The 23,788-nt window shown below is 46.2% G+C and overlaps 1 protein-coding gene across 1 annotated transcript in view; it reads right to left on the minus strand.

Moving 5' to 3' along the window:
- The window catches only part of TRIP11 (thyroid hormone receptor interactor 11), a 1,664,886-nt gene that overhangs the window by 1,075,793 nt on the left and 565,305 nt on the right, over positions 1–23,788 (minus strand). The window lies entirely within an intron of this gene.

The raw sequence follows: 23,788 nt of genomic DNA on the forward strand, positions 1-23,788 counted from the left end.
TGCCCCTTTGGGCTTTGTCAGTCGTTGGAAAGGACCAGTTTTTTGATGGCCAATTCCTGCTGAACCTTGGTGGCTGAACCTGTAAGAAAGCTTTGACAGTTTGCATAGATTTTGCCTTTTCTTCCATTTTACGTAAAATATCCTCAGCATTACCACCAAAAGAACATCCTTATGTAATGGTGCATCCAGAATTTTGCTTTCACTTGATCTGGAAGATTTTGTTCCCTTAGCCATGCATGTCTGCGAATGACTGCTCCAGTGGCGGCTGATCTGCTTGAGGCCTCTAGTGCATCATAACCACATTGTAAGGTGTGCCTGCCCACTTGCTCAGCACTATGCATCATATCCTGCAACTCTTTTAAATCTGGTTGTTCAGGCTGTGACATTTTTGTTTTTAATTGTGATAACAGAAATTGCTGATATCTAATCATATGAAACTGGCAGTTTAGGGCCCTCATGGCAAGTGTGGCCGAAGTGTAAACTTTCTTTCCCCACCTTTCTAGAGATCTAGATTCCCTTTCTGAAGGCAGTGGGTTCTTGGCCGTGGAAGCCTTAATTCCTTTAGGGCCTTGAGAAATAGTTTCAGGATCTGCATTATGGCCTTTATAGAGGAACTGATGAGAATTAGGAACTCTGTAATACCTATCAGGCTTAACAGGTGCAGGAGGCAGAGAATCAGGATTTAAACAGGCCTCCGGTATACATCATCTAAAACCTCCAAAACAGGAGGAATAGCCAGAGGCCTATGCTGAGGTAACCAGAGAATTCCCTGAGCCTTTTCTTGGAGTCGGAAAAATCTTGGCCTTCCCAATGGAAGTGCTCTCTCAAGGAGTGTAAAGTCTCCCCAAAGGAAAAATCCTCAGGGGGGGATACAGAAGGAATGGACTGCTCTGCATCCGAATCCTCAAAGGAGAATAAGACTGTTCTTCAGCATCAGAATGTTCTGATAAAATGGAATCTTGGTCAGAAGGAGGAGAATCCTCCTCTACTCTGGGTCTCTTGTCAGGAGGGGCCTGTGAGCCTCTAATAAGAGTGATCAGGTCTTCAGCCATTTTAAGCATGTGCTTCTTAGGCGTGGGCCCAGGTCTTGGGCCTTGTGAGGCAGGCCTAGAAAGTTGCTTGGCTGATTTTGCTTTTGTAAAGGCCTTGATGGAGAAGGAAGATGAAGGCCGAAATACACCATGAGTGGATGTAGATCTATCCACATTGGTGGGTTCGACATGAGCAGGTGCTTCGGTAGTAGTTGGGGAAAGGACCGAAGAACCAGCGGTCTCAGGCACAGAAGACCCCGCCGAGGGAGTGTCGTCGGTAGTCAGGGACTGCAAAGGCGTCTCACTGAGAACCGGCCCACGTGGAGCTTGTTTCGGCGTGGTGTCGGTGGAGACCGCAGTTCTCGACTGACGGTCCTTTTCTTTGCGTTTTCTGGACATAGCGGTAGTCGGAGTATCCGACGACATTTTATAGTTAAACGCTTTCCCAAAATAATGTTGGGCGTACTCCGCCCGACGCTTGATAGTGCGTTTATTGAAAGTAGCACAAAAGCGGCAGCCGAGGCGTCGTGGTCTGGGCCCAAACAAGGTATGCAAAGGGAATGGAAATCCTTATGCGGTATTTGCTTCCCACAAGAAATACAATTATTAACTTTTTCTGACATCGGTCTGAGGCAAGAAAAGGTTCCCAGCGGTACTTAGCTTTAATGAAGACTTGGTTCGAAATTTTTCGTAATTCAGGAGCTGGCCGACCGGCACTTGCGAACTGCTTCTGCTTCGGGCACCGCGCGGCAAAAAAGACTGAAGAAGATGGCGTCGGCTGTGTCTTTTATACTCTAGCCTTCCTGACGTCAGAAGAGTACGCGACAACAACCGACGCCGGACCAAGACTTTGGAATTCGGCCGACCGAGGGACCGCCTGCCGGCTGAAAACCCATATGTAACTACTGCAGCTGTAATGCACGATGAACATCAGGAGGAATAGCCAGAGGTCTATGCTGAGGTAACCAGAGGAATTCCCTAAGTCTTTTCTTGGAGTCTGAAAAGTCTTGGCCTTCCCAATGGAAGTGCTCTCTCAAGGAGTGTAAAGTTTCCCCAAAGGAAAAATCCTCAGGGGGGGATACAGAAGGAATGGACTGCTCTGCATCCGAATCCTCAAAAGGTGAATAAGACTGTTCTTCAGCATCAGAATGTTCTGATAAAATGGATTCTTGGTCAGAAGGAGGAGAATCCTCCTCTACTCTGGGTCTCTTGTCCGAGGGACCTGTGAGCCTCTGATAAGAGTGATCAGGTCTTCAGCCATTTTAAGCATGTGCTTCTTAGGCGTGGGCCCAGGTCTTGGGCCTTGTGAGGCAGGCCTAGAAAGATGCTTGGCTGATTTGGCTTTTGTAAAGGCCTTGATGGAGAATGAAGATGAAGGCCTAAATGCACCATGGGTGGATGTAGATCTATCCACATTGGTGGGTTCGACAAGAACAGGGGCTTCGGTAGTAGTTTGGGAAAGGACCGAAGAACCAGCGGTCTCAGGTACAGAAGACCCCGCCGAGGGAGTGTCGTCGGTAGTCAGGGACTGCAAAGGCGTCTCACTGAGAACCGGCCCACGTGGAGCTTGTTTCGGCGTGGTGTCGGTGGAGACCGCAGTTCTCGACTGACGGTCCTTTTCTTTGCGTTTTCTGGACATAGCGGTAGTCGGAGTATCCGACGACATTTTATAACCAAACGCTTTGCCAAAATAGTGTTGGGCGAACTCCGCCCGACGCTTGATGGTGCGTTTATTGAAGGTAGCACAAAAGCGACAGCCCGAGACGTCGTGGTCTGGGCCCAAACAAGGTATGCAAAGGGAATGGAAATCCTTATGCGGTATTTGCTTCCCACAAGAAATACAATTATTAACTTTTTCTGACATCGGTCTGAGGCAAGAAAAGGTTCCCCAACGGGGTACTTAGCTTTAATGAAGACTTCGGTTCCGAAATTCTTTCGTAATTCAGGAGCTGGCCGACCGGCACTTGCGAACTGCTTCTGCTTCGGGCACCGCGCGGCAAAAAAGACTGGAGAAGATGGCGTCGGCTGTGTCTTTTATACTCTAGCCTTCCTGACGTCAGAAGAGTACGACAGCAACGGCCGGACCAAGACTTTGGAATTCGGCCGACCGAGGGACCGCCTGCCGGCTGAAAACCCATATGTAATTACTGCAGCTGTAATGCACGATGAACATCTGTACTATGTTCATCGTGTTTCACTGGGTCTACACAGGATTAGGAGAGGCTATAAGGCCCTGCAGAACTGCAGTGGCAAAGCCTGCTCTGGATTTAGAGTAGAGAGGTAAGTGGTAGTGCCTAGTAAAAGTGTGCACTGAACTCCAAGTTGCAGCCTCTAAAATTTCTTTGGTTGGTACTCCTCTGAGGAAGGCTGCTGACATGGCTGCTGCTCTGGTTGAATGTGGTCTAATGCCCTTAGGCACTGATTTGCCATGTTGTGAATAGCAGAAATGAATGCAGTGGCCTATCCATTTTGAAATGGTCTGCTTTGAGATAGCCTTTCCTTGTGATACTGCAGCATATGCCACTAAGAGTTGCTCAGTCTTTCTGAAAGCTTTAGTTCTGTCCAAGTAGAAGCGTAGCTACCTGTGTATGTCCAAAGAATGCAGGAGTCTCTCACCCTTATTCTGTGGGTTTGGATAAAAATTAGGCAAATGAATGGTTTGGTTAAGGTCCACCCTGGACACTACCTTAGGCATAAATGTCGGGTTTGTCCTCAGAGAAACCCTGTCTGGATGGAAAATGATAAAAGGTTCTACAGCCACAAGTGCCTGTAACTCTGAGACTCGTCTTGCAGAGGTTATTGCTAGGAGCAGAGCTGTTTTCCATGATAAGAACTTTATCTCAGCTGTATTGGCTGGCTCAAAAGGAGGCAGTGTGAGTTTTTCCAAGACATAAATGAGGTCCCATGCAGGTATTGGTGCTCTCCTTGGAGGTCTTATGTTTTTGGCCCCTCTGAGGTACTGCCTTAGCAATGGATGAGAAAAAATAGGTGGTCCCGTATTGTAATGAGCTGAAATGGCAGAGGCATGGATTTTAATTGATGAAAAGAATAGGCCTTTGTCCAGCATCTCAGTTGGGTATTGTAAAATCTGAGGAATATTTGGTACAAATGTGTCAATTCCTTGTGCCTGGTTCCAAGCACATAATCTCTTCCATTTTTCTGCATAAGATTTTCTGGTACTGGGCCTCCTGGCCTCCAAAATAACGTCCATCACTGCTTTAGAGAGAGGTGTGTTCTGAATGGCTACATTATCCACCATGCTGCCAGATTTAGGGTCCTGAGTTGGCTGTGCAGGATCTGATTGTTTCGTTGGGTCATTAAGTGAGGAATTAGAGGTAATGTCCAGGCTGGGCCTTGAGACAAGCTCTTTAGGATTGGGTACCAGTGCTGGCGGGGCCAATCTGGGGAAATCAGAATAATTTTTGGCTTCTCTTGTCTGACCTTTATGAGTACCTTGGGGAGGAAAGGCATATACTGTTAGGGTTTTCCAGCTAAATGATAGAGCATCCAATTTCCATGCTTGCTTGTGATAAGTCCTTGTTGGCAGTTGTGAGGGGAGACAAATAGATCTATGTCTGGGCATCCCCATTTCTTTGTTATCATGCTGAAGACTTGTGGATCCAGTTTCCACTCATGGGGATCTGTGAGGTTTCTGCTTAGTCCGTCTGCCAGAGTATTTATTTTTCCTGGCAGGAATTGTGCTTGCAGGTGTACTTGGTAAGTCAATGCTGTGTCCCACAAAGTCATGGCTAGTCTGCAGAGGGGATAGGAATGTGTGCCTCCCGGCTTGTTTATGTACCACATGTCAGTCTTTATCAGCAGATGTCCTGGATGAAGCAGATCCTTGAAGGCTGTCAGGGCATTTTGAACAGCTAGCATCTCTTTTTGATTGATATGAAGATGCAGATGGCTTGAGGACCATATGCCCTGAATACATTTTCCTGCCATGTGTGCCCCACAGGCATAGTCTGATGCATTTGTTGTTAATGTCTGCTTGGCTGTGGGTGAAGTGAATGGCTGTCCCTTGTTGTGGTGATAGGCCTGAGCCCACCATCAACACCTGTTGCAGGCAGGGAATGAAGGTAATTAATGTTTCCAGGCTGTGGCAATGTTGAGTCCAAACACTTTTTAGATACCATTGTAGTTTCCTCATATGCAGTCTTGCATATGGAATTAGCAGAATACAGGATGCCATGAAACCTAAAGCCTGCAGAATTTTTCTTGCAGATAACTGGGTCTTTGTTGCCAACATTTTGAAGTAAGAAGTCAGTTGCCTTTGTTTGTCCGGCGTGAGACAAGCCATCTGGGCAGTTGTATTTAAGCTTGCACCCAGGAATATTATCTCTTGAGAGGGTACTAGTTTTGATTTCTTTTTGTTTACTGTGTACCCCAGGCAAATTAGTAATCATTTTACAAACGCCAGATGCTTTAGTAGAATGTCCTTGTTCTCTGCTTGAATAAGGCAGTCGTCCAAGTAAGGATATATTTGAATTCCTCTTTGTCTGCAAAATGCAATTACTGGTGCCAGGCATATTGTGAAGACCCTGGGCAAAGTAGATAAGCCAAAGGGCAGTGCAGAGAATTGGTAGTGCATTGAGCCAGCTATGAATCTGAGGTACCTTCTGCAAGATTGTCCGATTGGGACATGCAGGCATGCCTCTTTTAGGTCCAATGTTACAAGCCAAGCTTTCTTGCCCAGCATGGGCAGAAGTTGCTGCAAAGTCAGCATTTTAAATTTTGGAATGTCCAGAAATGTGTTTAGAATAGACAGGTCGAGTATAGGTCTCCAGGTTTTGTCCTTTCTGGGTACCAAGAAAAGTCTTGAGTAAAATCCTTGTCCCTGCTCTTGCTGCGGCACTCGTCCATGAGAGATGAAATTTGTTTTTGTGCCTCTGCCCATTGATTGTGTGGCAGGTCTGGCATACTTTTTGACCTTGGCAGGGTGTGAAAATGGAACCTGTAGCCCTGTGACACTATTCAAGACCCATTTGTCCTGGGTGATCATGTGCCAATTTTGTGAAAAAAGTGCTAGTTTTCCCCCTAAGGGGGCTGCCAATAGATAAGTGCTTGGTGCTGGCAGAGGAAAGTCATTGGGATTGTTTCCTGTATGGCGGAGATTTGTCTTCTCCGCTTTTGCAGGTAGAAGCACCCCATTGTTTAGACCTGTATGAGCCTTGGGGCTGGGATTTGCCTCTGGGGAGTCTGTATCTGCCTCTTTGTAGTCTGTCTGACACTGGAAAGGACCAATTCTTTGAAGGCCAGTTCCTGCTAAATCTGGGTGGCTGTACCTGTAAGAAATCCTTAACTGTCTGCACAGGCTTCGCTTTGTCCTCCATTTTCTTCAGCACCTCTTCTGCTTTAGCACCAAACAAAGTATCATGCTGTAGTGGAGCATCTAATAATTTTGCTTTAACATGATCAGGCAGATTCTGTTCCTTTAACCAAGCATGCCTCCTAATGACAGAACCCGTAACAGCGGCCCTGCAGGAGGCCTCCAGAGAGTCAAAACCACATTGCAAAGTATGCTTTCCCACTTGTGTTCAGCTGCATGCAATAAATCCTGCATTTCTTTGTTTTCTGCACATTCAGAATATGTCAACATTTTCTGTTTAAGCAGTGACATTAAGTATTGCTGATATTTACGCATATGAAACTGACAATTTAAAGCTCTTACAGCCAAGGTAGTAGAAGTATAAATCTTTTTCCCCCATCTATCCAGTGCCCTTTAATCCCCTGTCTGACGGGATAGGGTTTTTTGCAGTGGAAGCCTTGACCCCTTTGGGACCCCAAGGTATTGTTTCTGGGTCAGCAGCAGGGTTTTTATAAAGAAATTTGTGGGAATCTGGAACCCTGTAGTACCTGTCTGGCTTAACAGGTGCTGGAGGTAGAGAGTCTGGAGACAGGCCGGACTCTGAAAATACATCTACAATGTCTAAAACAGGAGGAATAGCAAGAGGCCTGTGATGAGGAAGTAAAAGGAAGTCTCTAAGCCTTTTCTTAGATTCTGAGTAGTCTTGGCCCTCCCAGTGGAAATGCTCCCTCATGGTATGCAGGGTTTCCCCAAAAGAATAATCCTCAGGAGGAGAGGTTGAAGGGATAGATTCTTCAGCATCAGAATCCTCATAGGGAGGAAGAGAGTATTCTTTTTCAGAAGAGGAATCAGAGGAAATGGAAACCTGATCTGAAGATTCATATTCTGTCTCTTGCCTAGGCCTCTTATCAGGAGGGGGATGGGAATCCCTGATCAAAGTAATTAGGTCTTCGGCCATTTTGAGCATTTGTTTTTTAGGCATGGAGGCCTGTCCATGGGATTGCTGTACTTGTTTCTTTGTCTTTAGTGGAGCTTTAGTCTTTGCCTTTGAAGCTGTAGTCGGTTTTACATACAACTGTGTAGGCCTGAAAACACCCTCAGAAGCCGATGCCTGCTCAGCGGCTTCTGGACCCATCTGAAGGGATATTTTCGGAGTGTCCAATACCTTGAGTTTCCTGTGGCCTAGTCGGCTCCACGTGGGAATCGGAAGCGGCCTGCGGCTCTGAGGTAGCGGGCATCAGGGGCTGCGAATGCGTCTCACTGAGAACCGGCCAATGGCTTGGAAGAAGCCTCGTCAGTTTTGGACCTCGGATGCCTGTCCTTTTCCTTGCGTTTCTTGTGAATTGCGGTAGTCGGATGGCTATCCGACGACATCGTGTAATTAAATCTTCGGCCAAAGTAGTGAAATGCAAAATCGTGCCGACGCTTAATGGTGCGTTGGTTAAATCTAGCACAAAACCTACAATTAGCGACATCGTGATCAGGGCCTAGGCAAGGAATACAATAAGAATGGAAGTCCTTATGAGGTATTTGCTTCCCACAAGAAATACAATTGTTAACTTTTTCTGACATCGGTCTGGAGCAAGAAAAAAAAAAAGTTTCCCCAACAGGGTACTTACCTTTAAATGAAGACTTCGGATCTGAAATTCGAACACGAAAATCTCAGGAGTCGGCCGACCGGCACTTGTGAACTGCTTTTGCTTCGGGCACCGCGCGGCAAGAAAGACTGGAGAAAATGGCATCGGCTGCATCTTTTACACCCCTGGCGCACTGATGTCAGGGAAGAGGCGACAGCAACCGACGCCGGACCAGGACTTTGGAATTCAGGCCGACTGCGGATAGCCTGGCAGCAGGATAACCCAAGTATAATGACTGCAACAGTGAAACACGATGAACATCTTTACTATGTTCTTCGTGTTTCACTGTTGCAGTCATCACATTTTGGTAGATTCCCAAAGCTGAGGAAATGGGTCGAGGCAGTCCAGGAAACTAGGGGCTGGCTAGCATGCCCTGCAAGACTGCAGAGGCAGACCCTGCCCTGGATTTGGAGAAGTGAGGCAGGTGGTAATGCTTGGTAAAAGTATGAGCAGATGTCCTGGTGGCAGCCTCCAGGATGTCCCTGGTGGGGACTCCTCTGAGGTTCATAGGTTCATAAGTTCATACTAGGCTATCTGCCCTAGGGCATTTATAAGCCTAGCCAGAATGTGTTTGGCTTTCGCCACCCATTTTAAATTTATTTTGCTATGCCCTTTTTCGAGGTTAGTATACTGCGCCTCTGTCTAACAGTGACACAGAAGTGATACCCGGGGTAAACCTACGATCTCCCATCCACTCATCAAGATTCCTCTTGAAGAGAGTAAAGCTGCAGAGCTGGAGGCTGCTCTGGTGGAGTGCGTCCTGACCCTCTTGGGGGGGAGGCTTGCCATGTTGTTTGTAGCAGAAATGGATGCAATATGCTATCCATTTGGAAATGGTTTGCTTGGAGATGGCTTTGCCTTCTGCCCCTAAAGCAAAGCTAGCCAGTAATTGATCAGACTTTCTGAAGGGTTTAGTCAAGTCCAGATAGCATCTGAGGTGTCTGTGCATGTTTAGAGAGTGCAGAATCCTTTCTCCCTTGTTTTGGGGGTTAGGAAAGAAGGTGGATAAATGGATAGATTGGTTGAGAGCCACACTGGACACCATCTTGGGCAAGAAGGATGGATTAGTTCTGAGGGATACCCTGTCTGCATGGAAGATGATGAAGGGTTCCACAGCCATGAGTGCTTGCAGCTCAGAGACTCTTCTGGCTGAAGTGATGGCCAGAAGGAAGGCATTTTTCCAGGAGAGAATTTTAGATCTGCAGAAGAAGCTGGTTCGAAAGGGGGCAGGGTGAGCTTTTCCAAGACAAAGTTAAGGTCCCAAGCTTGTGTTGGCGCCCTTCTGGGGGCCTCAAGTTGCCCCTCTGAGAAACTGTTTAATCAGAGGGTGAGAAAAAAAGATGCTGCTCAGTGGGAAAATAAGCAGAAATAGCAGAGGCATGAATTTTTATAGAGGAGAAAGAGAGACCAACGTAGTAGGTCAGCTAAGTAATCCAGGATGAGAGGGATGGAGGGCTGTGACGTACTGGCCCAGTTAGCCTGGATCCAGGTGCAGAACCTTTTCCATTTACTTGCATAAGACTTTCTGTTGCTAGAGTGTCTGGCCTCTCGGATAACATCCAGAACCTGTTTATTGAGGATGGCAGATTGGTCAGGGGTTAGGGTATAAGCCAAGCTGAAAAATTGAGTGTCTGCAATTGGGGGTGCATGAATTCCCCTTCCCTCTGGGTTAGAAGGTTTGGAATCTAAGGAAGATTCCATGGAGGCAGCGGAGACAGGCTGCACAGCAAGGGGTACCAGTGCTGTCTGGGCCAGTCTGGAGCTATGAGAATGGTCCTTGGTTTTTCTTCCCTTATTTTGAGCAGTACCCTGGGGATAAGAGGTAGGGGAGGAAAGGCATAGACCGAGAGGTTTACCCAGGGGAAGGACAAAGGGACAGACCGACAGACTGACCCAGGGGAAGGACAGGGCATCCACTTTCCATGCCATGCAGTGATGCTGCCTGGTGCAGAATTTGCTGAGCTGATGGTTGGTGTGGGAGGCAAAGAGGTCGACCTCTGGTGTTTCCCATTTCTGATTTATTAGGAAGAAAGTGTTTCTGTTGAACTGCCACTCGTGGGGGTCCAAGAGCTTTCTGCTTAATTGGTCTGCCAGGGAGTTGAGAGAACCTGGCAAGTATTGTGCTAACAGGTGTATTTGCATGGAAGAGGCTGTAAACCAAACGGTCATGGCCAGCCTGCACAGCTGATAGAAGCGAGTCCCTCCCTGCTTGTTGATGTACCACATCACAGTGGTGGTGTCTGTTTTGATCAGGAGAACCCCTGGAGATAGAAGGGGTTTGAAAGCTATCAAGGCCTGCTGCACAGCCATCATCTCTTTTTGAATGATGTGAAGGGGAAGTTGCAGAGGGTTCAATAGGCCCTGTATGCACCTGCTGTCCAGGTGTGCACCTCAAGTGTAGTCTGGCGTGTCTGTGGTGAGGGTCTGGGCGGCGGGGTGTGGGGAGAAGGGCAGTCCCTTGTTGTGGGAGCAGGCTGCTGCCCCCCAAAGAAATTCCTTTCTCAGGCAAGGAATAATAGGCAGAAGAGTTTCCAGATCCTGAGAGTGTTGACACCAAAGGCTCTTTAGGTACCACTAAAGTTTCCTCATATACAGTCTGGCATATGGAATGAGGAGAATGCAGGAGGCCATGAACCCCAGGGCTTGCAGGATTTTCCTTGCAGAAAGCTGGGGCCTGGTGGCCAGTTGAGAGAAGTAAGCTAATAGGAAAATTTGTTTCTCTGGTGTAAGGCATGGCATCTGGATGTGTGTCCAGACTTGCTCCCATAAAGATTATCCTTTTGGTGGTACCTGTTGGATTTCTTTTCGCTGTGTACCCTAGGGAGGTTAGTAGGTTCTTTACAAAGGCCATGTCTTTGAGTAGCTTTTCCTGGCTGTCTGCCTGAATAAGGCAGTCGTCTAAGTAGAGGTAAATTTGAATATTCCTTTGTCTACAAAGGGCAATGGCTGGAGCCAGTCATTTTGTGAAAACTCTGGGAGCAGTAGATAAGCCAAAGAGAAGCTCAGAGAACTGAAAGTATTGAGATCCTGCCCTGAAGAGGAGCTATTTTCTGCAGGAGTCCTTGATAGATCTAGGGTGGCTAGCAAAGCGTCCTTGGACAGCATGGGAAGCAGCTGATGGAGGGTGAGCATTTTGAATTTTGGGATCACCAGGAAGATGTTTAGAATGGATAGATCGAAGATGGGGCACCAGAAAAAGTCTGAAGTAGAAGCATTGGCCTATCTGCTCTGCAGGAATGTGCTCTACTGCCCACAAGGACAGCAAGGAATGGATCTGCTTTTGAGCCTCTGCCCACTGATTTGGTGGTAGATCTGGGAACACTTCTGGGGATGGAAGGGTGTGGAATGATAATTTGTACCCCTGAGACACAATGTTCAAAACCCATTGGTCCCTTGGTAATGGTGGCCTAGGTGCTTGAGTGAAAAGAGAGTTTTCCTCCTAGGGGTATGTGAAGGTGGGCAGAGGCGAGGTCAAGAGGGGGCGAGTCATTTTGAGTTCTTACCGTAAGGGGATGGCTTAGAACTCCCTGGTTTTGAAGTGGAGGTAGTCCACTGCTTAAATCTCTGTGACCCCTGGGGCTGCTGTCTGGGTGGTCTGTTTCCACAGGGCTAGGCTGGCCCTGTCTACTTGGAGCAGGAAAGGACTGGTGCTTGGAGGGAAAATGCCTGCTGAACCTAGGGGGCTGGACTTGAAAGAAATCTAACAGTCTGCGTAGATTTTACTTTTTCTTCCATCTTGTTTAAGACCTCTTCTGCTTTAGTACCAAATATGTTATCTTTGTACAATGGTGCATCCAACAATTTTGATTTGACATGGTCTGGCAGGGGTTGTTCCTTAAGACATGCATGTCTTCTAATGACAGATCCGGTGACTGCTGCCCTGCAAGAAGCTTCTAGGGTGTCAAAACCACAGTGCAAAAATGTGCTTAGTTACTTGACCAGCAGAATGCATTAAGTCCTGTAAATCTTTAGATTCTGCCCGTGCAAGAAAGGAGGAAATGGTATGTTGCTGATGCTTAAGCATATGGAACTGACAATTTAGTGCCCTGATAGCAAGAGTAGCTGAGGTGCATACTTTTTTTACCCCATCTGTCCAGTGTTCGGAATTCCTGTCTGAGGGGGTGGGATTCTTAGTTGAGGTTGCTTTAATCCCTTTAGGCCCTTGAGTAATGACCTCAGGGTCAGCTGTTGGATTTTTAGAAAGATATCTGAGAAAGTCAGGGACTCTGTAGTGCCTGTCTGGTTTCCTAGGAGCAGGAGGGAGGGTGTCTGGAGTAGAGCTAGATTCAAGGAAGACATCATCCATCACATCTAGGACTGGGGGATGGCTAAGGGCCTGTGTTGTGTAAGGTCCAGGAACACTCTGACTCTTTTTAGACTGTGGGTAGTCTTGACTCTCCCATTGGAAATGCTCCCTTAAGGTATGCAGGGTTTCCCCAAAGGAAAAGTCCTCTGGGGGAGAGGCAGAAGGAATGGATTCCTCTGCATCAGAATCCTCATATGTGGAGAGGGTCTGCATGTCTTCATAGTCAGAGGCATCGGATTCATCTGACTCTTGTTCAGACAAAACTACTAGAGACAGATCTCTTTTCCTTTCTGAGGGAGTAGCTTGGCTTCCGCTAATCAGCATAAGGTCTTCTGGCATTTTAAGCATCTGAGACTGAGGCAAGGGAGCAGGCGCCTGAGAATGGGTAGTCAGTTTCTTGGGTGTGGTTCAATCCCTGTGCCCAAGGAACTCGGTTGTTTTCAAAAGAAGGGAGGCCGTGAAAGAATGCATCAGTTTAAGTCGGGATTTGGTGTTGCGAAGGACTTCCTCGGAAGCTGGTGCCTGCACAGCAGCTCCAGACCCATCCAAGGTAGAAACGACCACAGGATCCTTAGACGAAGAAAAGGTCTGCGGCATAACAGACTCCGAAAGGGTCTTGGTGGCGGCCAGCAAAATAAAAGAATCTGGCATCAGGGGCTACAAAAGCACCTCACTGAGTTCCGGAGTACTGTCTACCAGCTTAACGGAAGCGTCGTTGGAAGGTTTGGTCCTGTGTGGTCTGTCTCTGTCTTTATCTTTATCTTTACGTTTTTTTGAAAAATTTGCTGTCGGATGGCTTACAGAAGCCATATCAGAATTCGAGGACTGCAAACGGAAATATCTGGCTACAATAAGGGCCCAACAACGACTAGTTCTGGTGTTAAAGCACAGAAGTGACAACGAAGGACGTTGCGGTCTGGGCCTAGACAAGTGACACAGTAAGAGTGGAAGTCCCGGTGTGGTATTTGCTTTCCAGTGGCGAGACAATTATTTTTTTCTGACATCGGTTAGTGCAAGAAAAAAGGATCCCCAACGGTGTACTTAGCTTCCGAAGACTTCAACTTCAATTTGGAAAAGAAACTCAGGTAGCGGCCGACCGGCACTCATGCGAACTGCTTCTGCTTCAGGCTCCATGGCAAGAAAGACAGATGTAATGGCGTTGGATGTCTTCCTTTATACCACTGATGACCTGACGTCCGTCCTCAAGCGACAGCAACCGATGCAGAAATACTAAGTCTCTGGTATTCAGACCAGCCGAGGGCTACCCTGGCAGGGATAACCCAAACGTGACGATTGCAACAGTGAAACACAAAGACCACCCATTTTTAACACACTAGGGATGGCAACAGCTATGGAGAAGAAAGTTGTGTGAATCACGGGATTACATCAAACTCGTACCACGACTTGACAAAGTTTACAGTCAGTTGCCCAATATAAGATCGCTTGATAAAACCTGCTTGACAGCTGCTGCTTGCATATTTTTTTTTCTATCCCATTAGCAGTTGTTCTGACCCTTTTCAATTAATTATTTTACACATTTTATACCTGTGGTACATTTTACACAAGTATAATAGCCTTGAGTAAACGTGTCTCAATACTTTGTCTCTTCTGGCTCTTAGAGTAGCTTTAGCCAGGGAACTGCATTTTGAAGTATTTAATCCAATAATTTAACACCCGGTAAAGAGACGAGAAAAGAGAAGGCTACTGTGGTAGTACAGTGGAGGGTGGGATAAACACCTCTGGATTCTTTTACTCACGAATCATGGACAGAGCAGCCAGTGACAGGCTGTAAAGGATAATACCTAAACTACTTTCCAGGCAACCCAGGTGCAATTAGCAGTTCTGACATAGGTGCTGGCAGGGAGGGACACACATGTCCGGAGGGCAGCAAGATGTTAATTCAAGACGCTCCCAAAGGGGAAGGCATTGTTCACAGAGGGGAGTAGTCCTCCGACATTGCGGATAAATACACGGATGGGAATGGGGAAATAAGGGTAGGTAAGAACTCCCTTAAAAGCAGAAGCAGTTGCTGGCACCACCCCACAAGATGCGTTTAAGATCAACACTGGTTCCAGCTCACTATGAGAAGTTTGGGAGGAGGAAGGAGGAGCAGGTGGACTCTGACGGATGCAGCACTGAGACGACCAGAATGAATGAAACAGGGATGAGGAGATAAAAGAATCAGACACTAAGCAAAAATAACAAGGGGGACAAAGACCCAAAAATCAGGAGCATACAGTTGTACAAGTTAAACTTACCATAAACTTAGATGTCTGAATGATCACTGCTGCAGTAGTCATAGCTATATGGCTTAAATACTGCCACATATCAGCTGGTCATCTTCAAAAGCTTTAGGGCACCTTCCACATGCACAAACTACCATGCAGCTCCAGCTGAGCTGGCTAAAAGACAAGTTAGGGCACAAAGTCCTACAGACCCTTCCTGCCAACAGAGAAAGAGAGGCTGAGCCCTGAAAGAGCAATGCTATGAACAACAAAATATAAATGCTGACACCCTGGCATAAAAAAACAAACAACAAAACAAGGGAGATGGAGGCAGAGAGCAGATACTGCAGCAGTGATCACTCAAACATTTACTATTATGGCAAGTTTTACTTAAACAACTACACTATGGTTCATCACGCTGATCACTGCTGCAATACCCTTAGTTATGTGGTTATAGTACCTTATCCGACTACATTTGGGAGGTGGATGGAGAACAGTCCAGAATCCCCTAGAGAATTGTCCTGGCAAAGCAAGAACAAGACCTAGTGAAGGAATCAAGCTTATAGTGCTCTGTAAAAGTATGAACAGAGGACCATGGAGCAGCTTCTAGAATCCAACCCTTTCCAAAGAGCCATTGATGAAGACAAGATCCTGGTAGAGTGGACCTTCACCTTACCTAGAATACTTTTGTTATGGGGAGTATAAAAAAGGTAACAGCCTTAAACAACCATTTGGAAATAGTCTGTTTTAACACAAGTTGTCCCTTCTTCTTTACCTTCACCAAGAAATGAACAATTGGTCCAAAAAACTGAAAGATGTAGTTCTGTCACGACAGTACAAGTTGTCTGTGGATGTCTAAGGTATGGAGTTATCCTCTCTCTTTTAGATTTAGGAATGAAAACAGAGAGATGGGATATTTTGGCTTAAAGTAAACTCAGATACCACTTTAGGTATGGAATGATTCGTTGTCAAAAAAACCCTGTCCCTATGGAAAATTAGATATGGTTGACCTCACCATAAGAGCTTGCAAACTCAGATACCCTTCTTGCAGAGGCCAGAGCAATCAGTAAAACTGGTTTTCATGTTATGAACTTCCAGTCAACCAGGTTAGCTACTTCAAATAGAGCAACAGGTAGTTTCTCAAACACCAAATTAGATCACAAGGAGGAGCGAACAGTTGGCTTGGAGGCCTCTCATGCAAAACCCCTTTCAAGAACATTTTGACATAAGACTACATTGAAAGAGGAGGATCCATGGGCAGACATGCTGAAATGCCTGATAAATGAACCTTGCAAGATGAATAAGAAAGGCCATAAGATATTAGCTCACATGTTGCTGGCACCAACTAGAAAACCTTTTCCACTTGCAAATATATGATTTTCTAGTAGCAGGCTTTCTCGCCTCCATTAATACCTGCATCATGTCCTCAGTAAACTGGTGCCTAAAAGGAATTATGACCCTATCATACAGGCAGTCAATTGAAGTTGGATGATACCGGGGTATATCAAACACCCCTGTTCTTAAGCAATTACATCTAGTTGTGAGGAAGCTTATGGTAACTGCTCCTGGCTATTTCCAAAAGGGAGAAAGTACAGTTGTGTACACTTAACATAAATGTAGATGTTAGAATGTATTCACTATTGCAGTCATTACACTTGGGTTATCTGCTTGCAGTAGTCCTCAAGTCGGCCTGATTAACAAAGTCTTGGATCCTGCGTCAGTTACTGTCTCTTCATCAGGTCGTCAGGGGTATAAAAAGTACAGTTTTGTACCTACCATAAATGTAGATGTTCGAGGGCTATTACAGCTGCAGTAATCACATACGGGTTTTCAGCCGTCAGGCGGTCCCTCGGTCGGCCGAATTCCAAAGTCTTGGTCCGGCGTCGGTTGTTGTCGCGTACTCTTCTGACGTCAGGAAGGCTAGAGTATATAAGACACAGCCGACGCCATCTTCTTCAGTCTTTTTTGCCGCGCGGTGCCCGAAGCAGAAGCAGTTCGCAAGTGCCGGTCGGCCAGCTCCTGAATTACGAAAAATATTTGGAACCGAAGTCTTCATTAAAGCTAAGTACCCCGTTGGGGAATCTTTTCTAGGATTCTGAGTCAGGTGCCACAGGGCCAACAGTGACACACTGCACAGGAGAGGGTACCAGTGTTGGCATGACCAGTCTGGTGCAATCAAAATAGCCCTTGGTTTGTCTTGTTTGATCTTTAGCAGTACTTTGGAGAGCAGAGGCAGAGGAGGAAAAGCATAAACTGATAGGTTTTTCCAGCTGAAGGACAGAGCGCATCTACTTTCCAGGCTTGTTTGTGGGGAGTGATTGTGCAAAATTTGTCCAATTGATAGTTCTGGTGGGAGGTCTATATCTGGGCTCCCCCATTTGCTTGGCAACATGTTAAAAATCCTTGGTTCCACTTTCCACTCGTGTGGGTCCATGAGGTTTTTGACTTGGGTTCCATTTGCCCTGAATGCACTTCCCTTCCAGGTGAGCCCCCCATGCATAGTCTGATGAGTCTGTTGTTAAGTTTGGGCAGCGGGGGTAGTGTGAATGGTAGTCCCTTGTTTTGGTGGCAGGCCTCTGCCCACCAAAGGAACTCTAGGCCTAAGCAAGGTATGATAGGAACCATTACTTCTAGATCCTGAGAATGTTGACACCATAGGCTTTTTAGACACCATTGTAGTTTCCTCATATGCAGTCTTGCATATGGAATTAAAGAATGCAGGAGGCCATGAACTCCATGGCTTGTAGTATTTGCCTTGCAGATAGCAGAGCTTTTGTGGCCACTTGTTTGAAGTGGGTAGTCAAATTAATTTGTTTCTCTGGCGTGAGGAAAGCCATCTCGGAAGTTGTATTCGAGCTTGCTCCCAGGAATATAATTTGTTGACAGGGTACCAGGTGTGATTTCTTTTCATTTATGGTGTACCCCAGACAAGTTAACACCCTTTGTACAAAGGTCAGATGACTGAAAAGTATGTCCTGGCTTTCTGCTTGAATTAGACAATCATCCAGGTATGGGTATATTTGAATATTTCTTTGCCTGCAAAAGGCAATGACTGGAGCTAGGCACTTTGTGAATACCCTGGGCACAGTAAATAAGCCAAAAGGCAGTGCAGAGAACTGATAGTGCATGTAGCCTGCTTTGAAGCATAGGTATCTACTGCAAGACTCCCTAATTGGGATATGCAGATATGCTTCCTTTAAATATAGTGTTGCCAACCAGGCATCTTTGCCTAGCATAGGAAGCAACTGGTTAAGAGTCAGCATCTTGAATTTTGGAATCACCAAAAAGGTGTTTAGAGTAGACAGGTCCAGGATAGGACGCCATGAATGGTCTTTTCTGGGTACCAGTAAAAGTCTGGAGTAAAAACCTTGCCCTTTTTCCTCTTCTGGTACCAACTGAATAGCCCCTATGCTTAAGAGAGAAAGTACTTGCTTTTGGGCCTCTGCTCACTGATTTGGGGGTAGATCTGGCCACCCGCTTGGTGTTGGTAATGTGTGGAAGTGAAATCTGTATCCCTGGGACACTATTTAAAACCCATTTATCCTGAGTAATGAGCTCCCAGTTCTTTGCATGCAGAGCAATCTTTCCCCCCAAAGGGGCAGTCAGTTGAGAAGTGCTTGGAAGTTTTAAAAAGAAGTAATTGAGACAGTTTACCATAGGGAGGAGTTTTATTATTCCCAGATTTGGAAGAGGAGGCCCCCCACTGCTTAGTCCTGTGCGTACCCTGGGGCTGAAGCCTGGGTGCTCTGCTGGATCTGAGTTTGGACTGAGAAGGTCTGAAAGAGGCAGGAAAGGACCAATTATTGGAAGGCCAATGACTACTAAACCTTGGAGGTTGTACTTGTAAGAAATCTTTAACAGTTTGCATAGAGTTACCTTGTTGCCAAACAGGCGGTCCTGATTTAAGGAAGCATCCAGTAATTTTGCTTTAACATGATCTGGCAAGGATTGCTCCTTAAGCCAAGCATGTCTTCTAAGTACAGACCCAGTTACAGTACTCCTGCAAGATGCCTCTAGTGAATAAAAACCACACTGCAAAGTATGTTTTCCAACTTGTTCAGCTGAATGCAGTAAATCCTGTAAATCCTTATTTTCAGCACAATCAGGAATCAACATCATTTTCTGTTTAAGCAATCCAATAATATGCTGCTGATACTTTAACATATGAAACTGGCAGTTTAAGGCCCTAATGGCCAAAGTTGCAGAAGTGTATACCTTCTTACCCCATCTGTCCAGTGCCCTGGAGTCTCTATCAGAGGGGGTAGGATTTTTGGCAGTAGTAGCTTTAATGCCCTTGGGTCCCTGTGAATTGGTCTCAGGATCCACAGTAGGATTTTTAAAAAAGAACTTGAGAGAGTCAGGGACCCTGTAATATCTATCAGGTTTTCTGGGAGCAGGAGGTAGAGTCAGGGGCTAAGCCAGATTCCGAAAAGGCATTATCAACAATGTCTAGTACAGGAGGTATGGCTAAAGGCCTGTGCTGGGGCAGGAGTAAGAAATCCCTAAGCCTCTTTTTAGAATCAAAGAAATCCTGACTTTCCCAACAAAAATGCTCCCTGAGGGTATGCAAGGTTTCACCGAAAGAAAAATCCTCTGGGGGGGATGCAGAGGGAATAGAGTCCTCAGCATCAGATTCCAAATAGGTAGATAAGGGTAAATCCTGGTCAACAGAGGAAACAGAAAATTCAGAATCATGGTCAGAAGTATCATAAGTAAACTCAGTCCTAGGTCTCTTAGAGGAGGGATGGTTGGCTTCCCCTGATTAAAGTAATAAGGTCTTCAGCCATTCTTATTTGTTTTTTAGGCATAGAGGCCTGGCCATGCGGTCTGGGCATCAGTTTTCTAGGCATGGTTCAAGTTTTAGGCCTTGAAGAAGAAAATGGTGTTGGTTTAATACGCAAGTCAGTAGGCCTGAATACACCCACAGAAGCCGGTGCCTACACAGCAGCTCCGGACCCATCCAAGGTAGAGACATCTGCAGGTTCCACAGCTGAAGCATCTTGCGGCATACTGGACTCTGAATGGGTCTCAGTAGAGGTCTGAGAATCTGAAGTAGCGGGTATCAGGGGTTGCGAAAGCGCCACACTGAGTACCGGCAAACTGGCGACTGTCTTAGAAGCGTCGTCTGCGGCCTGTCTCTATCTTTGCGTTTTTTTTCGGAATGTCGGTAGTCGGATGGTGTACCGAAGACATATCGGGTTAACTGAACCGAACGCTAAAATATTTAGAAGCCTAAATATACCGACGACGGATAGTTTGTGGTTTAAATAAGGCACAAAACCGACAGCGAGGTATTTGCTTTCCACAAGTAATGCAATTATTTACTTTTACTGACATCTGTTAAGAGCAAGAAAAAGTTTCCCCAATGGGCTACTTAGCTTTTAGTTGAAGACTTCGGTTCTGAAACTCAAAAACGAAAATTTCAGGAGTCGGCCGACTGGCACTTGTGAACTGCTTCTGCTTCGGGCACTGCAAGGCAAGAAAGACTGATGTAATGGCATCGGCTGCATGTTTTATACCCCTGACGACCTGACGCCGACGCAGGACCTAAGACTTTGTTAACCAGGCTGACTGAGGGCTACTGCAAGCAGATAACCCAAATGTAATGACTGCAACAGTGAAACACGAAGAAAGTACAGTTGTGTACACTTACCATAAATGTAGATGTTAGAGTGTCTTCACTGTTGCAGTCATGACTGTAGGGGTTCTCCCTTGCTGGCAGGCAGTCCTCGGATGGCCAGAATCCCAAAGTCTGGGTTCGGCGTCGGCTGTTCAGCCATGCTCCCTGACGTCAGAGCGCCAGGAGTACAAAGCTGACAGCCGACGCCATGTTCTCCAGTTTTTCTTGCCCCAGATTGTCAGGAGTTCCAAAATGAGTAAGGTCCCATACCCTTTGCAAATACACCTCAGAAGAAGGGTGAAACCACACAAAAGAAAAAATAAGAGGGGACAGAAGGGAGGGAAACCCAGACTGCAACAGTGAAGACACTCGAACATCTACATTTATGGTAAGTGTACACAACTGTACTATGTTCATCGTGTTTCACTGTTGTAGTCATGACTGTAGGGTAGAATCCCAAAGCAGAATGAAAGGGATGTGGTCATAAAGTAGAGGGGGCGGCTAAAAGGCCCTGCAAGACTGCAGAAGCAAAGCCTGCCCTAGACTTAGAGTAGAGAGGTAGATTGTAGTGCTTGGAAAAAGTATGCACTGAACTCCAAGTTGCAGCTTCCAAAATGTCTTTGGTAGGAACTCCCCTGAGGAAGGCAGCTGAAGTGGCAGCAGCTCTGGTAGAGTGAGCCCTTATACTCCCTGGGATTTGCTTCCCATGGTGTGAATTGCAAAATCTGATTCCATGAGCAATCCATTTAGAAATGGTCTGTTTTGAAATGGCTTTACCTTGGGAACTTGAAGCATAAGAAACAAACAATTGCTCTGATTTCCTGATGTCCTTGGTTCTGTCCAGGTAAAAACGTAGTTGTCTGTGTACATCCAAGGAATGTAAGATCCTTTCCCCTTTATTTTGAGGAGTGGGGAAAAAAGTTGGCAAGTGAATAGTTTGATTTAAAGCCACTTTGGAAACCACCTTAGGCATGAAAGTAGGATTAGTCCTTAAAGACACCCTGTCTTGATGAAAAATAATAAAAGGTTCCACAGCCATAAGAGCTTGCAACTCTGAAACTCTCCTGGCAGAGGTCAGAGCTAACAGGATGGCTGTCTTCCAAGATAAAAACTTGATGTCAGATGTGGCAGCAGGCTCAAAAGGAGGTAAGGTGAGCTTTTCCAAAACATAGTTAAGATCCCAAGCAGGAATGGGAGGAGATCTAGGGGCTCCTAAGTTCTTAGCTCCTCTGAGAAACTGTCTCATGAGCTGGTGGGAAAAGATTGGAGGGTCTGTATTATGAGCAGAAATAGCAGAGGCATGTATCTTTATGGAAGAGAGAGAGAGACCCTTATGTAAGAGGTCTGTCAGGTAAAGTAAAATCAAAGGAATGTTAGGAAGAAGAGGATCAGAATCCTGAGCCTGCATCCAGGAACAAAATCTTTTCCATTTTCCTGCATAGGATTTTCTAGTGCTAGGGCGTCTGGCTTCTAAAATGACATCCATAACCTGCTTGGGTAGGAGAGAATGAATCAAAGATCCTGGAATAACCAGGCCACCAGGCTGAGAGTTTTGACATGGGAGTGTAGAACCTGACCCTGGTGTTGGGACAGAAGGTTCGGAGTCTGTGGTAAAACCCAAGGGGGCTCCAGACAAAGGTTTTTCAGTGTTGGGTACCAAAACTGTCGAGGCCAATTTGGGGCCAGCAAGATTATCATCTTGGGCTTGCCTGTTTGATTTTTAATAATACCCGTGGAAGAAGAGGAAGAGGCGGAAAGGCATATCCCGAGAGGTTTCTCCAACTGAATGATAGTGCATCCACTTTTCCAAGCTTGTTCGTGGAAAGTCCTGGTGCAAAAAATCTGTAGTTGATGATTAAGGTGGGATACAAAGAGGTCTATGTGAGGACATCCCCAGACTGCTGTAATCATCTTGAATATTTCGGTGTCCAGCATCCATTCATGTGGGTCCGAAAGGTTTCTGCTCAGACTGTCTGCCAGGAAGTTTTGCTTCCCTGGTAGAAACTGAGCTTGAAGGTCCAGATTGCAAGCTAGAGCTGTGTTCCAAAGATCCATGGCTAGTCTGCAAAGGGGGTAGGAATGAGATCCCCCTTGCTTGTTTATGTACCACATAACTGTGGTGTTGTCTGTCCGTATCAGTAGTTGTCCTGGTTGTAGAAGATTCTTGAAGGCCAATAGAGCTTTCTGAATGGCTAACATTTCCTTTAAATTGATATGCAGGTGCTTCTGATCCTTTGCCCAAAGGCCCTGCAGACAGTTGCCCTGAAAATGGGCTCCCCATGCATAATCTGAGGCATCCGTGGTTAGTATCCAAGTGGCAGGAGGCAGACAGAAGGGTTTTCCTTTGTTTAGAGAACATGCCTTGGACCACCAAAGGAATTCCTTTCAAAGACAAGGCAGGACGGAGATCAGTATGTCTAAACTGTGGCAATGCTGAGACCATACACTTTTTAGGTACCACTGTATTTTCCTCATATGTAGTCTTGCATATGGTACGAGAAGGATGCAGGAGGCCATGTAACCCAAAGCCTGCAGGAATCTCCCTGCAGATAGCCGAGTTAAAGTTGCCAAGGTTTTGAAAGTTGAAGCCACCTGTAACTGTTTTTCGTATGTCAGAAATGCCATCTGGGTTGCTGTGTTTAGAGAAGCGTCCAGAAAAATTATCTGTTGTGAGGGTGTCAAATTTGACTTTTTTATGTTTACAGTGAATCCCAGGAAAGTACAGTTTTGTACCTACCATAAATGTAGATGTTCGAGTGCTAATACAGCTGCAGTAATCACAGATGGGTTTTCAGCCGTCAGGCGGTCCCTCGGTCGGCCGAATTCCAAAGTCTTGGTCCGGCGTCGGTTGTCGTCGCTTACTCTTCTGACGTCAGGAAGGCCAGAGTATATAAGACACAGCCGACGCCATGTTCTTCAGTCTTTCTTGCCCCAGATGTCAGGTGCCCCCAAAAGGAAGGCAATACATAAATAAGTCTTATCCACATATGCAAGCAATGCAATGTAATGCAAAATCAGTGTAAGCAAGCAAATAAAACATAGCAGGATAACCCAGTCAGGAGGTATGAAGGGGTTGTTAGGCCCCATGCCCTTACCAAGTGGGGAAGGAGGGAGAGAAACCTGTACTGCAGCTGTATTAGCACTCGAACATCTACATTTATGGTAGGTACAAAACTGTACTATGTTCATCGTGCATACAGCTACAGTAATCACAGATGGGTAGAGTCCCAAAGCTATGCATAGGGTGGTAGGTACTATGAGGAACTGGGTTGAGCCAGAATGCCCTGCAAAACAGCAGTGGCAAAGCCTGCTCTTGTTCTGGAATATAAGGGCAGATGGTAGTGTTTTGTGAAGGTATGTACAGAACTCCAAGTGGCTGCCTCCAAGATATCCTTAGTAGGCACACCTCTGGGGAAGGCTGTAGAGGTGGCTGTGGCCCTGGTGGAGTGAGATCTGATACCAGTAGGGACAGGTTTCCCATGATAGGAGTAACAAAAACGTATGCAGTGGCCAATCCACTTGGAAATGGTCTGTTTGGTAACTGGTTTCCCTGGAGCCCCTACAGCATAGGACACAAAAAGTTGGTCTGATTTCCTGAAGGACTTTGTTCTGTCCAAATAGTAACGTAGCTGCCTATGGATGTCTAAAGAGTGAAGCA

The sequence above is a fragment of the Protopterus annectens genome, chromosome 6.part0, assembly GCF_019279795.1.
Source record: "Protopterus annectens isolate FY-2018-M chromosome 6.part0, PAN1.0, whole genome shotgun sequence".
Classification (NCBI taxonomy): domain Eukaryota; kingdom Metazoa; phylum Chordata; order Ceratodontiformes; family Protopteridae; genus Protopterus; species Protopterus annectens.